At 45.6% G+C, this 17,695-nt stretch overlaps 1 protein-coding gene and 2 long non-coding RNA genes across 5 annotated transcripts in view; 2 read left to right on the forward strand and 1 right to left on the reverse strand.

Annotated features, from left to right (window-relative positions):
* LOC139537450 (vacuole membrane protein 1-like) overlaps nucleotides 1–17,695 on the reverse strand; it is a 376,416-nt gene that overhangs the window by 104,349 nt on the left and 254,372 nt on the right. The window lies entirely within an intron of this gene.
* Nucleotides 5,534–6,253, forward strand: LOC139537448 (uncharacterized). The gene is made up of 2 exons (XR_011667536.1): nucleotides 5,534–5,620; nucleotides 6,198–6,253. It is a non-coding gene; the product is annotated as an uncharacterized lncRNA (long non-coding RNA).
* On the forward strand, nucleotides 14,465–15,184 carry LOC139537449 (uncharacterized). The gene is made up of 2 exons (XR_011667537.1): nucleotides 14,465–14,551; nucleotides 15,129–15,184. It is a non-coding gene; the product is annotated as an uncharacterized lncRNA (long non-coding RNA).

A 17,695-nucleotide genomic window follows, 5' to 3' on the forward strand; every position in this document is an offset into this window, starting at 1 on the left:
CATAGTACCTGGTCTGATACATGTGGGGGAGTATTACATAGTAACTGGTCTGATCGTATACAGGTCAGGAAGTATTACATAGTACCTGGTCTGATCGGATACAGGTGGGGGAGTATTACATAGTACCTGGTCTGATCCGATACAGGTGGGGGAGTATTAAATAGTACCTGGTCTGATTGGATACAGGTGGGGGTGTATTACATAGTACCTGGTCTGATCGGATACAGGTGGGGGAGTATTACATAGTACCTTGTCTGATCGGATACAGGTGGGGGTGTATTACATTCTACCTGGTCTGATCGGATACAGGTCAGGAAGTATTACATAGTACCTGGTCTGATCGGATACAGGTGGGGGAGTATTACATAGTACCTGGTCTGATCCGATACAGGTGGGGGAGTATTAAATAGTACCTGGTCTGATCGGATACATGTGGGAGTATTACATAGTACCTGGTCTGATCGGATACAGGTGGGGGAGTATTACATTGTACATGGTCTGATCGGATACAGGTGGGGGAGTATTACATTGTACCTGGTCTGATCGGATACAGGTGGGGGAGTATTACATAGTACCTGGTCTGATCGGATACAGGTGGGGGAGTATTACATTGTACCTGTTCTGATACAGTTGGGGGAATATTACATAGTGCCTGGTCTGATCGGATACAGGTGGGGGAGTATTGCATAGTACCTGGTCTGATACATGTGGGGGAGTATTACATAGTAACCGGTCTGATCGTATACAGGTCAGGAAGTAAGACATAGTACCTGGTCTGATTGGATACAGGTGGGGGAGTATTACATAGTACCTGGTCTGATCCGATACAGGTGGGGGAGTATTAAATAGTACCTGGTCTGATCGGATACATGTGGGGTATAACATAGTACCTGGTCTGATCGGATACAGGTGGGTGAGTATTACATAGTACCTGGTCTGATCCGATACATGTGGGGGAGTATTAAATAGTACCTGGTCTGATCGGATACATGTGGGAGTATTACATAGTACCTAGTCTGATCGGATACAGGTGGGGGAGTATTACATTGTACCTGGTCTGATACAGGTGGGGGAGTATTACATAGTACCTGATCTGATCGGATATAGATGGGGGTGTATTACATAGTACCTGTTCTGATCGGATACAGGTGGGGGAGTATTAATTAGTACCTGGTCTGATCCGATACAGGTGGGGGTCTATTACAAAGTACCTGGTCTGATCAGATACATGTCGGGGAGTATCACATAGTATCTGGTCTGATCAGATACAGGCCGGGGAGTATTACATAGTACCTGGTCTGATCGGATACAGGTGGGGTAGTATTATATAGTACCTGGTCTGATCGGCTGCAGGTGGGGGAGTATTACATAGTACCTGGACTGATCGGAAACAGGTGGGGGACTATTACATAGTACCTGGTCTGATACATGTGGGGGAGTATTACATAGTACCTGATCTGATCGGATACAGATGGGGGTGTATTGCATGGTACCTGTTCTGATCGGATACAGGTGGGGGAGTATTAATTAGTACCTGGTCTGATTGGATACAGGTAGGGGTGTATTACATAGTACCTGGTCTGATCGGATACAGGTGGGGGAGTATTACATAGTACCTTGTCTGATCGGATACAGGTGGGGGTGTATTACATTCTACCTGGTCTGATCGGATACAGGTCGGGGAGTATTACATAGTACCTGGTCTGATCGGATACAGGTGGGGGAGTATTACATTGTACCTGGTCTGATACAGTTGGGGGAGTATTACATAGTACCTGGTCTGATCGGATACAGGTGGGGGTGTATTACATAGTGCCTGGTCTGATCGGATACAGGTGGGGGAGTATTGCATAGTACCTAGTCTGATCGGATACAGGTGGGGGAGTATTACATAGTACCTGGTCTGATCGGATACAGGTGGGGGAGTATTGCATAGTACCTGGTCTGATCGGATACATGTGGGGCAGTATTACATAGTACCTGGTCTGATCGGATACATGTGGGAGTATTACATAGTACCTAGTCTGATCGGATACAGGTGGGGGAGTATTACATTGTACCTGGTCTGATACAGGTGGGGGAGTATTACATAGTACCTGATCTGATCGGATACAGATGGGGGTGTATTACATAGTACCTGTTCTGATCGGATACAGGTGGGGGAGTATTAATTAGTACCTGGTCTGATCCGATACAGGTGGGGGTCTATTACAAAGTACCTGGTCTGATCCGATACAGGTGGGGGAGTATTACATAGTACCTGGTCTGATCGGATACAGGTGGGGGAGTATTGCATAGTACCTGGTCTGATCGGATACATGTGGGGCAGTATTACATAGTAACTGGTCTGATCGGATACAGGTGGGGGAGTATTACATAGTACCTGGTCTGATCGGATACAGGTGGGGGAGTATTACATAGTACCTGGTCTGATTGGATACAGGTGGGGGTGTATTACATAGTGCCTGGTCTGATCGGATACAGGTGGGGGAGTATTGCGTAGTACCAAGTCTGATCGGATACAGGTGGGGGAGTATTACATAGTACCTGGTCTGATCGGATACATGTGGGGGAGTATTACATAGTACCTGGTCTGATCGGATACAGGTGGGGGAGTATTACATAGTACCTGGTCTGATCGGATACAGGTGGGGGAGTATTACATAGTACCTGGTCTGATCCGATACAGGTGGGGGAGTATTAAATAGTACCTGGTCTGATCGGATACATGTGGGGTATTACATAGTACCTGGTCTGATCGGATACAGGTGGGGGAGTATTACATAGTACTTGGTCTGATCCGATACAGGTGGGGGAGTATTAAATAGTACCTGGTCTGATCGGATAAATTTGGGAGTATTACATAGTACCTGTTCTGATCGGATACAGGTGGGGGAGTATTACATAGTACCTGGTCTGATATATAGGGGGAGTATTACATAGTACCTGGTCTGATCGGATACAGGTGGGGGAGTATTTAATAGTACCTGGTCTGAATGGATACAGGTGGGGGAGTATTACATAGTACCTGGTCTGATCGGATACAGGTGGGGGAGTATTGCATAGTACCTGGTCTGATACATGTGGGGGAGTATTACATAGTACCTGGTCTGATCGGACAGAGGTGGGGGAGTATTACATAGTACCTGGTCTGATAAAGGTGGGGGGGTACCTGGTCTGATAAAGGTGGGGGGAGTATTACATAGTACCTGGTCTGATCGGATACAGGTGGGGGAGTATTACATAGTACCTGGTCTGATCGGATACAGGTGGGGGAGTATTACATTGTACCTGTTCTGATACAGTTGGGGGAATATTACATAGTGCCTGGTCTGATCGGATACAGGTGGGGGAGTATTGCATAGTACCTGGTCCGATACATGTGGGGGAGTATTACATAGTAACTGGTCTGATGGTATACAGGTCAGGAAGTATTACATAGTACCTGGTCTGATCGGATACAGGTGGGGGAGTATTACATAGTACCTGGTCTGATCCGATACACGTGGGGGAGTATTAAATAGTACCTGGTCTGATTGGATACAGGTAGGGGTGTATTACATAGTACCTGGTCTGATCGGATACAGGTGGGGGAGTATTACATAGTACCTTGTCTGATCGGATACAGGTGGGGGTGTATTACATTCTACCTGGTCTGATCGGATACAGGTCAGGAAGTATTACATAGTACCTGGTCTGATCGGATACAGGTGGGGGAGTATTACATAGTACCTGGTCTGATCCGATACAGGTGGGGGAGTATTAAATAGTACCTGGTCTGATCGGATACATGTGGGAGTATTACATAGTACCTGTTCTGATCGGATACAGGTGGGGGAGTATTACATTGTACATGGTCTGATCGGATACAGGTGGGGGAGTATTACATTGTACCTGGTCTGATCGGATACAGGTGGGGGAGTATTACATAGTACCTGGTCTGATCGGATACAGGTGGGGGAGTATTACATTGTACCTGTTCTGATACAGTTGGGGGAATATTACATAGTGCCTGGTCTGATCGGATACAGGTGGGGGAGTATTGCATAGTACCTGGTCTGATACATGTGGGGGAGTATTACATAGTAACCGGTCTGATCGTATACAGGTCAGGAAGTAATACATAGTACCTGGTCTGATTGGATACAGGTGGGTGAGTATTACATAGTACCTGGTCTGATCCGATACAGGTGGGGGAGTATTAAATAGTACCTGGTCTGATCGGATACATGTGGGGTATAACATAGTACCTGGTCTGATCGGATACAGGTGGGTGAGTATTACATAGTACCTGGTCTGATCCGATACATGTGGGGGAGTATTAAATAGTACCTGGTCTGATCGGATACATGTGGGAGTATTACATAGTACCTAGTCTGATCGGATACAAGTGGGGGAGTATTACATTGTACCTGGTCTGATACAGGTGGGGGAGTATTACATAGTACCTGATCTGATCGGATATAGATGGGGGTGTATTACATAGTACCTGTTCTGATCGGATACAGGTGGGGGAGTATTAATTAGTACCTGGTCTGATCCGATACAGGTGGGGGTCAATTACAAAGTACCTAGTCTGATCAGATACATGTCGGGGAGTATCACATAGTATCTGGTCTGATCAGATACAGGCCGGGGAGTATTACATAGTACCTGGTCTGATCGGATACAGGTGGGGTAGTATTATATAGTACCTGGTCTGATCGGCTGCAGGTGGGGGAGTATTACATAGTACCTGGTCTGATCGGAAACAGGTGGGGGACTATTACATAGTACCTGGTCTGATACATGTGGGGGAGTATTACATAGTACCTGATCTGATCGGATACAGATGGGGGTGTATTGCATGGTACCTGTTCTGATCGGATACAGGTGGGGGAGTATTAATTAGTACCTGGTCTGATTGGATACAGGTAGGGGTGTATTACATAGTACCTGGTCTGATCGGATACAGGTGGGGGAGTATTACATAGTACCTTGTCTGATCGGATACAGGTGGGGGTGTATTACATTCTACCTGGTCTGATCGGATACAGGTCGGGGAGTATTACATAGTACCTGGTCTGATCGGATACAGGTGGGGGAGTATTACATTGTACCTGGGCTGATACAGTTGGGGGAGTATTACATAGTACCTGGTCTGATTGGATACAGGTGGGGGTGTATTACATAGTGCCTGGTCTGATCGGATACAGGTGGGGGAGTATTGCATAGTACCTAGTCTGATAGGATACAGGTGGGGGAGTATTACATAGTACCTGGTCTGATCGGATACAGTTGGGGGAGTATTGCATAGTACCTGGTCTGATCGGATACATGTGGGGCAGTATTACATAGTACCTGGTCTGATCGGATACATGTGGGAGTATTACATAGTACCTGTGCTGTCAAACTGCCTGGGAGCTCCTCAGTGGTGAAACTCCTCCTCCTTCAATCAGTGGTGAACCAGGTGGAACAAATCTTCCAGGCAATCTGGGCGTGCCAGCACCTGGCTCTGCTGTTGTCTTTAGAACGCAGTGAAAGGAGCATTTATAGCACCACAAGACCAAGGAAACTTCATCTATGTGATCAAGGTGACTGTGCAAGTCCAAGCCCTTCACAAAACTGTGAAAGACAGCCGGTAAGCGCCATATTGGCCATGCTTGACTATACTGACTTAAGCAGTGCACTGCTAATGATACTCTGGAAAACACAGACTCTTAACTCTTAACTTTGATAGGACTTTTGCAGTGGTATTTATAACTTCAAATGTTGTTTGTGTGGTATAAAGTAAGAAGAGCCAAATTCATTGTTGATAGAACTTGTTTGAAATGGTTAAAAGTAAGTTAAACTTTGTAGAAATCTTAGTAAACCAAGTTCTTAATTCAGTAACAAATGTATAGTCTGGAAAATCTTTGGCTAAAAGATGTAGGATTTGTCTGCTTAACTGCTGATTAGAAAATAAGTGTGGTTTTTTGCTACTAGAGGTATTTTGAATGTGTTTGGCTAAAATGCAAATTTGGATAAAAGTGTACTGATTCTGCTCATTTGATTAAAAATGGTGGGTTTCTATTTTGGGAAACATTTGCTTAAAAGTGGAAACCTTGTGTTTTATGGTGGCAGAAATGTGTTTATCTGGGATGAATGTGGATAATTTTGTGTATTTGATTGGGCTGTCAACTCAAATAGTAACTTATATTTGTCATCTCTTTTTTGAGGTTTTTCACCTGTTTACTGCCAACCAAAGAATGGTAAATAAAAGACAAGCAACTGATTCTATGGCTGTTTATTGAGTGAAATCCAGTTAAAATCTTCACGTGGAGGGATTGTCCTTTTCAAGTGGGGAATTGCACAAGAAAGAGGTCAAAACTTGACAGTGAAAAACCGTGGCTCAAGACTGGAAAAGGACCAGAAAACTGACCACACGTGTCCAGAGAGACAAGTAAAGACTGTTCCCGCCTGCTGCTGTGATTGAAATGGCTGATTCATTACTGGTGGAGCAGCTAAAGACCGCAAGGACATCAGCGAAGCGTCAGTTTTCCCGTCTGGCCAATAATGTGCTACGAATGCATACAATGATGTCAGAAGAGGAGCTCAGAGACAATTTTAGGAAGCTCACTGCAGAAGCTGGCAAAGTCCTGGAAGCCAACGATGATGTAGAGGGGCAATGTATTGAAGAAAACTCTGATGCAGAGGAGTTGAGCGAGCAGCAGAAGTCTGACTTGGTCAAAACAGCCAATGAGTGTGAGAAAAAACTGCAAGAGCTAAAGGACCTCATAGAAAAGACATTGTGGGCCAATTTCGGGGAATATGAACTGACACAAGCAATTACAATAGCAGAGTCGCAAGCAGAAAACGTGGGAGCTGTGGACCCAAGTAAAAACCCAGATGCATATCTCTTCATGATCGGAGAACTAGAGAAACTTGTGAAGGCTGCGAAGGAGGTGCATAAACATTGGAAGTGCTGGGCCCCCCCAGCAGAGCAACAACATTTCCAGAGTCGTATCAAAGGCCTTGAAACTATCCTGCCAAATCTCACAATAAGACAAGCAGACTTTACAGGGGCACACGTTAGAGGAGAAACCAGCAGATTGAGTACTACGTCAAACAGTGCTGTGGCCACACCAGCAATTAAATTAAAGCCTGCTTCCCTCCCAAAGTTTTCTGGCATCCGCCGAGAGTTTCACCGGTGGAAAAAAGACTGGGAAGCGCTCCAGATGCAGGGAGAACCTACTGGATCCAGAGAGGTTAAAAAGTTCCAACTTCTCGACAGTGTGGATGAGAAGACCATACGAGACCTTCACCTGACAACTTACACAACTGCTGAGGAGGTTTTCCGGGTCTTGGAGAACCGCTTTGGAAATAAGACAACTATAGCCCTTGAGATAGTAGAAGAGCTCCAAAGACTCCAAGCAGTTAACCTGTTGGGGATGGGGGCGCTGTTTAGACTATTTATGCTAACTTGGCTAATTTTTGAAACGGCTTCCCACAAAATCCTTGATCGTACAATATGCATATTATTATTATTATTGGATAGAAAACAGTCTATAGTTTCTATAGGAGTTGAAATTTTGTCTCTAAGTGGAACAGAGCCCATTCTACAGCAATTTCCCTGACATGGAGTCAGATTTGAGAAATGTTGGCCACTCTTCTGAACTCAGTTAAAAGGGCACTGTCGTTGCTATGACTATACGGACACTTCTTACGTCTTCCCCTGGATGCCTTTACGTGATGACGATTCCAACGGGGTCGATTGCACGTTCACAGGACCTACAAATGAAAAAACCCTGAAGCTAGTCATTCTTTGGGAGCTGCGTCATGAGCCTAGAGGACACCGGCGCGCACCTGTTCCAAGCGTTAGTTTAGCCTGTTATATTTCTCCGGTCATCTTTTCACTCGTTATAGGAGTTAAAAACATCATAAGGTAGTTAATTTAAAGCGTTTTATAGCAATTTATATCCGTTTAGTGCGATTTTGGGACATTTATTTTTGCAACGATGTGAAAAGTTGGGCACGCTTTTCAGTTCATCCCGAACGCAGTTGACATTTCCACATGGCAAGAGGACAGCTTTCCACCAAAAGACGATTTCTCCCAAGAAAGGATCCTTTGCCCAAGATACTGATGGAAGAACAGCTCAAGGTAGGACATTTTTATTATGATAAATCGTGTTTCTGTCGAAACATTTTAGTGGCTTCGGACGCCATGTTTTTTGACGTAGCATCGCTTGGTGCAAGCTGTATTGAAAAGTAAGGATAATTAAAAAAATGTAATTCCGCGATTGTATTAAGAATTAAATTGTCTATCAATCCCTGTCCACCCTATATTTTTTAGTCACGTTTATGAGTATTTATGTATAAGAGTAGATCACTGTCTAAGTGGCGCACAGACTTTTTCTGACCAGCTGAGCTACATTCCACATTGTCTAACCATGATTTTGGTGGCTAAATATAAACATTTTCGATCAAACTCTATATGGATTGTGTAATATGATGTTACAGGAGTGTCATCTGAAGAATTCTGAGAAGGTTAGTGAAAAAATTAATATATTTTGGCGATGTTTACTTTTATCGCTCACTTTGGCTAGAATCAATGCTGGGCTGCTATGTGCTATGTGCTATGCTAATATAACGATTTATTGTGTTTTCGCTGTAAGACACTTAGAAAATCTGAAATATTGTCTGTATTCACAGGATCTGTGTCTTTCGATTCGTGTATGCTGTGTATTTTTACGAAATGTTTGATGATTAGTAAGTAGGTAAACACGTTGCTCTAAGTAGTTTGTCTATTCCATTTGTGACGGTGGGTGCAATTGTAACCGATGCCATCTACCTGAAATATGCACTTTTTTCTAACAAAACCTATCCCATACCATAAATATGTTATCAGACTGTCATCTGATTAGTTTTTTTCTTGGTTAGGGGCTATAAATATCTTAGTTTAGCCGAATTGGTGATAGCTACTGGTGTTGGTGGACAAATAAAAGATGGTGGATTATGCTAATGTGTTTTTAGGTGCTAATGTGTACATCTTTACATATTGTGTCTTCCCTGTAAAACATTTAAAAAATCGGACATGTTGACTGGATTCACAAGATCTGCGTCTTTCATTAGCTGTATTGGACTTTAATGTGTGAAAGTTAAATATTTAAAAAAAATATTTTTTTTGAATTTCGCGGCACTGGTTTTTCAGTGGGGGTGGGGGGGGAGTGCCGCTAGCGCCACTCTCATCCTAGACAGGTTAAAGGTAACCAGCCCAGGAGGATTGTTGAGCTCATCCAATCTGTAGAAAAAGCCCTGGTCGATCTGAACGAGCTTGGCAAGACCGGTGCTATAAAGAACCCTCTTGTAACAAAGACAATAGAGAGTAAACTTCCTGATGGCCTGAAGAAGGAATGGCTTCTTCATGTAGCTGGCAAAGGTGATAAAGCTGAAGAAGACAAGCGATTTGACTACCTCCACAAGTTTCTTCAAGGTCAAGAAGCCATCTATGAGAAGCTGGACCAACTGAGAGAGGAGGAACCAAAACCGAAATCTGAACCTCGGCAAGCTCGAACCAGAACCTCCACCCAACTAAGCGACCAGGCTCAAGGATGTGTGGTCTGCGGAGACTGCAAGCATAAGAAAAGGCTATATTTCTGCCAAAAGTTTCGCACGCTTAAGCTGTCAGAGAAAAGAGATGCTGTCAGGAAGCTGAGAGCCTGCAAAAGATGCCTGGAGATTCACAAGGAAGGTGACTATTGTAAATCAGAGTTTCTGTGCAGGAGGCCAGACTGTATAGAACAGCGTGCTGCAGAACACCACTATTACCTCTGCCCGAGAGCTGGTACATCCAAAGGGAATGTCGTCCAGAGGTCCAATAACAGCAAAGTGGGAGGTAACACAAGAGAGCGTTATACCCAAGCCCAAGAAGAGTTCATTAAAAGTCTCTCACCTGAACTTGCAGAGAAGTGTTGCAATGCCTTTTGCAACACTATAGCCAGAACCTCTCTTGTGTCCAACCAACCCAGTCTTCTAGCAGAGAATGGAATAGTGGAGTGGCCAGTCATCATGATGCTCTTAGAGGTCACGGCCAATGCAGGACAAAAAGTTGGGACTTTGATCGACCTGGCATCGGATACAAACTATATAACTCATGATGCAGCTGATCGTTTGAACCTTAGAAGTGAAGCCATAACCCTTGTTGTCCATGGTGTGGGAGGAATGAAAGTTCAAGTCACCACAAAACGGTACCTCCTAAAGATCCGGGTCCGCACAGAGCAAGGCAATGTCAGATCCCACCAACTCCTCTGCTATGGTTTGGACAGCATTGCAGAGATTCACAAACATGTGACAGCCAAAAGACTCCAAAAATTCTTTCCAGATGTCCCCCAAAATGAACTTGTTAGACCAAGACAGATACAGCTTTTGATAAGCCATAAGGAAGGGCGACTGGTCCCACAGAAAATACGCACCGTTGGGGACCTTGTACTATGGGATGGGCCATTGGGAAAGACAATTGGAGGGACACACCCTGGTCTGTTTGAAGAGGCTACAGTTACAGCACACCAGTCCAGAGCGCACTTCGCCAGATCCATGAGAGCAGCAGCATTGATGTATGAAGAACATATCTGCGCCAAACCTACCATCAAGTCTTCTTATTCTGCTATTTCCACTCGGGATTTTATTGAGTGGTGGAGATGGGATAGCATTGGCGCCCCCTGCACCCCAAAATGTGGAGGATGTCGCTGCGGCAGTTGTCAACTTGGTGGCAAAGAAATGACTCTGGCTGAAGAAAGGGAGCTGGAAGTTGTTAAGGATGGCCTGACTTATGTTGGTGCTGATGACCACAGTGATAGTCCACACTGGCATGCAAGGTATCCATGGCTCATTGACCCATCTACATTGCCAAACAACATAAAAGCAGTGGAGGCAACCTTTCTCAGAACAGAGAGACAGCTCGCCAAAGAACCGCAGTGGAAAAAAGCCTATGGTGCTCAAGTCCACGAAATGGTTGACCGCCGGACTGCAAGAAAGCTGACCAAAGAGGATCTAACCAACTGGAATGGACCTGTCTGGTATATTAGTCATCTTATCGCACCCAACCCCCACTCTGTTACAACTCCGGTAAGACTTGTCTGGAACAGCAGTCAGAAGTACAAAGGCCAAAGTCTCAATGACCTTCTGATGAAAGGCCCTGACGTTCTCAATCCGATTCGAGCTGTCCTCCTCAAGTTCCGCCAAGGCTCCTACGCCGCTCTAGGAGACGTCAGAAAAATGTACAATTCTGTGTGGCTCGAGGAGAGGGAAGTCCATCTACACCGGTTCTTGTGGCGGGATTCAGAGGGCGATGAGGTGGAACAATACGCCATAACCAGAGTGAATATCGGGGACAAGCCAGCAGGGTGCATAGCACAACTGGCCATGAGGGAGACGGCTAACCTGCCTCAATTCAGCCACTTCACAGATGAATGCCAAGTATTACATGAGCACAGCTACGTCGATGACATCTTGACATCCCACAACTGCCGTGAAAAACTCGAAGTCATCACAAAGAATGTGGAGCTGATTCTAAAAGCAGGAGGGTTTGCACTGAAGCCTTGGGTCTTCTCAGGCCAAAATAAAGGAGAAAGAGAAAAGGCATCACCAAATATTGTTGTCCTGCCAAATCAGCTTAAGGAGGAAGACAACAAGGCGCTCGGTCTCGGCTACATTGTGGATGAAGACATGTTGCATGTCATGGTGAGGGTCAACTTCTCCAGGCGGAAGAAAAAGATGAGACTTGGGCAAGACTTACTGCTAGAAGAAGTACGAGCACAGACACCAGACCCGCTGACAAGACGTGAACTGCTGAGTCAAGTTGCTGGTTTGTACGACCCAGTTGGCCTGACAACGCCATCAAAGCAAAGAGGGGCTATCTTGGTCCGAAGGGCATTCCAAGAGGCAAAACCAAAGTGCAGCATGGTCAAGGACACATGGGACCTTCCCCTGTCGGATGAGCTCCGCAAAGATGCAATTGGAATTTTTGAGGAGTACGTCCAGCTAAGCAAAGTAATGTTCCCAAGAGCTCTTACTCCACCAAAGGCAACAACTGAACCAGTCGCTGTCACTTTTTCAGATGGCAGTGAAAGCTCCTATGGTGCTGTCCTCTACCTGCGGTGGAACTGCAACAAACAATTAACAATTCGACTAGTGGAGTCAAAAGCAAAGCTGACACCACTAGACCAGAAGGGGGATGCAGTCAAAGCAGAACTTTGCGGTGCAGTCTTTGCAAGCCGCCTGAAAAAGTACTTTGAACAGCATACCCAGATCCAGATAAAAAGGTGGTACCATTTGTTAGACAGTCAGACTGTTCTTGGAGCTATCCAGCGTGAAAGCTATGGATTTCAGACTTTCTTCGCTAATAGAATTGGAGAGATCCAAGAGAGCACACGGCTACAGGACTGGTGGTGGATCCCTGGACCACTCAACATAGCCGACATTATCACTCGAGGAGCTGGGCCAAAGGAACTTGATGCCCATTCAGAGTGGCAGCAAGGGCCAGAGTTTCTATATCTTCCAGAGAGCGAGTGGCCAATTATGTCGTCAAAAGATGTGTCTGTGACAACTCGAGAGAGCATTAACAATATGCAAAAGAAGTCATTTGTGGCAGCACTCACCAGAGCCCAAGCGAAAAGAAGTCTTCCAAGTCTTGTGGGACGACTTCCTGCTGGTGCAGCTGTCCTAAACTTGGTGGATGAGAGGCGCTTTAGTAGCCTAAAGTGTCTAATCAAGACTGTTGCTTTTATCTGGAGAGCCGCCAAAAAGTTTAGATCTGCAACAAAGTCCATCGAGACCCCAAAGTGGGAGGCGATTCCCACAAAAGGAGTTATCACCGCCACAGAACGTCAAGAGGCAATAAGAGACATCTATCTTGCTGCTCAAGAGGGGGTGACGTTCCCAACTACCACTACGGACCGCTTGGTTGTGTACAGAGAGCCAGAATCTGGGTTACTAGTCTGCGGTGGGAGAATCCATGGCTTCAGGGAGGATGGCGCTGCAGTTCCCCTTCTGCCTTTCAATGCATGGGTCTCTACTTTATTGGCACGGGAGGCGCACGATGAGGGTCATGAAGGTGTGGCTGCAACCCTGCTGAAAATGAGGAGGAAAGCCTGGGTCATCCAAGGAAGAAAAATTTGCCAAAAAGTAGTGGATAACTGCCTTTTCTGCAAAAAGTCAAGAGCAAGAAGGTGCGAACAGGTAATGGCTGACTTACCTGCTGAAAGAGCCACACCTGCAGCTCCGTTCGAGTTCACTACAGTCGACCTCTTCGGACCGTACCTTGTCAAAGATGACATCAAGAAACGGGTCTCAATGAAAGTGTGGGGTGTCGTCTTCAGCTGTATGGCCAGCAGGGCAATTCATGCAGACCTGGTCAACACAATGTCGACAGAGAGCTTCTTGATGGCTTACCAACGCTTTACTGCAATTAGAGGGCACCCAAGAAAGATCTGGTCCGACCCGGGGACAAACTTCATCGGCGCCAAACCTGTCCTAAGAGAGCTGTACCAGTTCCTGGATGCTCAGAATAGAACTTCAATAGAAGAGATGTCGGCTCAAAAAGGTACCAAATGGGAGTGGACAATTCACCCTGCTGACTCACCTCACCGCAATGGGGCTGCTGAAGCCGCTGTTCGCATTCTCAAGAAGGCACTGCAGAGCCTGGGCAACAACACTGGCCTTAGCTACAGCGAGCTTCAGACAACACTACAACTTGCTGCAAACCTTGCCAACGAATGCCCAATAGATGCCAGGGTGCAGAGCCATGAAGAAAGCGTGCAGTATGTGTCACCCAACACACTTCTCCTGGGCCGAGCCTCTCCAAGCGGTGAGATCAGAACATTTGACTTTGCGAACTACCCTTACAAGAGACTCAGAGATGCAGAACCAGGTCAACAAGTTCTGGAGGTCTTGGAGCCAGCTTGCCGGCCCAAACTTATTTCTGAGAAGTAAATGGCACACTTCATATCGCAACGTTGCTGTCGGAGATATTGTCTGGTTGTGTGACCAAAATGCAATGAGGGGCCAATTCAAGCTAGGACGGGTGGTGAGCGTTAATCCAGATGCTAAGGGCATTGTTCGAGACGTGAACGTCAAAGTGGTCCAAAGCTCCTGCCTTCCTGTCACAAAACCCGCACTAAACCGGCCATCGGCCAAAGTCCTGAAAGAAGCTACGCAAACCACAGTCCTGCACAGAGATGTTCGACGCCTGATTGTCTTGCTACCAGTTGAGGATCAAACTCGGAGCTGACCGGCAGTATGTAGGTGCTGATTTACAATCTTTCCATCGGTTCCCGTGGGAAGATTGAGTGGGAGGTGTGCTGTCAAACTGCCTGGGAGCTCCTCAGTGGTGAAACTCCTCCTCCTTCAATCAGTGGTGAACCAGGTGGAACAAATCTTCCAGGCAATCTGGGCATGCCAGCACCTGGCTCTGCTGTTGTCTTTAGAACGCAGTGAAAGGAGCATTTATAGCACCACAAGACCAAGGAAACTTCATCTATGTGATCAAGGTGACTGTGCAAGTCCAAGCCCTTCACAAAACTGTGAAAGACAGCCGGTAAGCGCCATATTGGCCATGCTTGACTATACTGACTTAAGCAGTGCACTGCTAATGATACTCTGGAAAACACAGACTCTTAACTCTTAACTTTGATAGGACTTTTGCAGTGGTATTTATAACTTCAAATGTTGTTTGTGTGGTATAAAGTAAGAAGAGCCAAATTCATTGTTGATAGAACTTGTTTGAAATGGTTAAAAGTAAGTTAAACTTTGTAGAAATCTTAGTAAACCAAGTTCTTAATTCAGTAACAAATGTATAGTCTGGAAAATCTTTGGCTAAAAGATGTAGGATTTGTCTGCTTAACTGCTGATTAGAAAATAAGTGTGGTTTTTTGCTACTAGAGGTATTTTGAATGTGTTTGGCTAAAATGCAAATTTGGATAAAAGTGTACTGATTCTGCTCATTTGATTAAAAATGGTGGGTTTCTATTTTGGGAAACATTTGCTTAAAAGTGGAAACCTTGTGTTTTATGGTGGCAGAAATGTGTTTATCTGGGATGAATGTGGATAATTTTGTGTATTTGATTGGGCTGTCAACTCAAATAGTAACTTATATTTGTCATCTCTTTTTTGAGGTTTTTCACCTGTTTACTGCCAACCAAAGAATGGTAAATAAAAGACAAGCAACTGATTCTATGGCTGTTTATTGAGTGAAATCCAGTTAAAATCTTCACGTGGAGGGATTGTCCTTTTCAAGTGGGGAATTGCACAAGAAAGAGGTCAAAACTTGACAGTGAAAAACCGTGGCTCAAGACTGGAAAAGGACCAGAAAACTGACCACACGTGTCCAGAGAGACAAGTAAAGACTGTTCCCGCCTGCTGCTGTGATTGAAATGGCTGATTCATTACTGGTGGAGCAGCTAAAGACCGCAAGGACATCAGCGAAGCGTCAGTTTTCCCGTCTGGCCAATAATGTGCTACGAATGCATACAATGATGTCAGAAGAGGAGCTCAGAGACAATTTTAGGAAGCTCACTGCAGAAGCTGGCAAAGTCCTGGAAGCCAACGATGATGTAGAGGGGCAATGTATTGAAGAAAACTCTGATGCAGAGGAGTTGAGCGAGCAGCAGAAGTCTGACTTGGTCAAAACAGCCAATGAGTGTGAGAAAAAACTGCAAGAGCTAAAGGACCTCATAGAAAAGACATTGTGGGCCAATTTCGGGGAATATGAACTGACACAAGCAATTACAATAGCAGAGTCGCAAGCAGAAAACGTGGGAGCTGTGGACCCAAGTAAAAACCCAGATGCATATCTCTTCATGATCGGAGAACTAGAGAAACTTGTGAAGGCTGCGAAGGAGGTGCATAAACATTGGAAGTGCTGGGCCCCCCCAGCAGAGCAACAACATTTCCAGAGTCGTATCAAAGGCCTTGAAACTATCCTGCCAAATCTCACAATAAGACAAGCAGACTTTACAGGGGCACACGTTAGAGGAGAAACCAGCAGATTGAGTACTACGTCAAACAGTTCTGTGGCCACACCAGCAATTAAATTAAAGCCTGCTTCCCTCCCAAAGTTTTCTGGCATCCGCCGAGAGTTTCACCGGTGGAAAAAAGACTGGGAAGCGCTCCAGATGCAGGGAGAACCTACTGGATCCAGAGAGGTTAAAAAGTTCCAACTTCTCGACAGTGTGGATGAGAAGACCATACGAGACCTTCACCTGACAACTTACACAACTGCTGAGGAGGTTTTCCGGGTCTTGGAGAACCGCTTTGGAAATAAGACAACTATAGCCCTTGAGATAGTAGAAGAGCTCCAAAGACTCCAAGCAGTTAAAGGTAACCAGCCCAGGAGGATTGTTGAGCTCATCCAATCTGTAGAAAAAGCCCTGGTCGATCTGAACGAGCTTGGCAAGACCGGTGCTATAAAGAACCCTCTTGTAACAAAGACAATAGAGAGTAAACTTCCTGATGGCCTGAAGAAGGAATGGCTTCTTCATGTAGCTGGCAAAGGTGATGAAGCTGAAGAAGACAAGCGATTTGACTACCTCCACAAGTTTCTTCAAGGTCAAGAAGCCATCTATGAGAAGCTGGACCAACTGAGAGAGGAGGAACCAAAACCGAAATCTGAACCTCGGCAAGCTCGAACCAGAACCTCCACCCAACTAAGCGACCAGGCTCAAGGATGTGTGGTCTGCGGAGACTGCAAGCATAAGAAAAGGCTATATTTCTGCCAAAAGTTTCGCACGCTTAAGCTGTCAGAGAAAAGAGATGCTGTCAGGAAGCTGAGAGCCTGCAAAAGATGCCTGGAGATTCACAAGGAAGGTGACTATTGTAAATCAGAGTTTCTGTGCAGGAGGCCAGACTGTATAGAACAGCGTGCTGCAGAACACCACTATTACCTCTGCCCGAGAGCTGGTACATCCAAAGGGAATGTCGTCCAGAGGTCCAATAACAGCAAAGTGGGAGGTAACACAAGAGAGCGTTATACCCAAGCCCAAGAAGAGTTCATTAAAAGTCTCTCACCTGAACTTGCAGAGAAGTGTTGCAATGCCTTTTGCAACACTATAGCCAGAACCTCTCTTGTGTCCAACCAACCCAGTCTTCTAGCAGAGAATGGAATAGTGGAGTGGCCAGTCATCATGATGCTCTTAGAGGTCACGGCCAATGCAGGACAAAAAGTTGGGACTTTGATCGACCTGGCATCGGATACAAACTATATAACTCATGATGCAGCTGATCGTTTGAACCTTAGAAGTGAAGCCATAACCCTTGTTGTCCATGGTGTGGGAGGAATGAAAGTTCAAGTCACCACAAAACGGTACCTCCTAAAGATCCGGGTCCGCACAGAGCAAGGCAATGTCAGATCCCACCAACTCCTCTGCTATGGTTTGGACAGCATTGCAGAGATTCACAAACATGTGACAGCCAAAAGACTCCAAAAATTCTTTCCAGATGTCCCCCAAAATGAACTTGTTAGACCAAGACAGATACAGCTTTTGATAAGCCATAAGGAAGGGCGACTGGTCCCACAGAAAATACGCACCGTTGGGGACCTTGTACTATGGGATGGGCCATTGGGAAAGACAATTGGAGGGACACACCCTGGTCTGTTTGAAGAGGCTACAGTTACAGCACACCAGTCCAGAGCGCACTTCGCCAGATCCATGAGAGCAGCAGCATTGATGTATGAAGAACATAT

Source organism: Salvelinus alpinus, chromosome 13 (assembly GCF_045679555.1).
Source record: "Salvelinus alpinus chromosome 13, SLU_Salpinus.1, whole genome shotgun sequence".
Taxonomy (NCBI): Eukaryota; Metazoa; Chordata; class Actinopteri; order Salmoniformes; family Salmonidae; genus Salvelinus; species Salvelinus alpinus.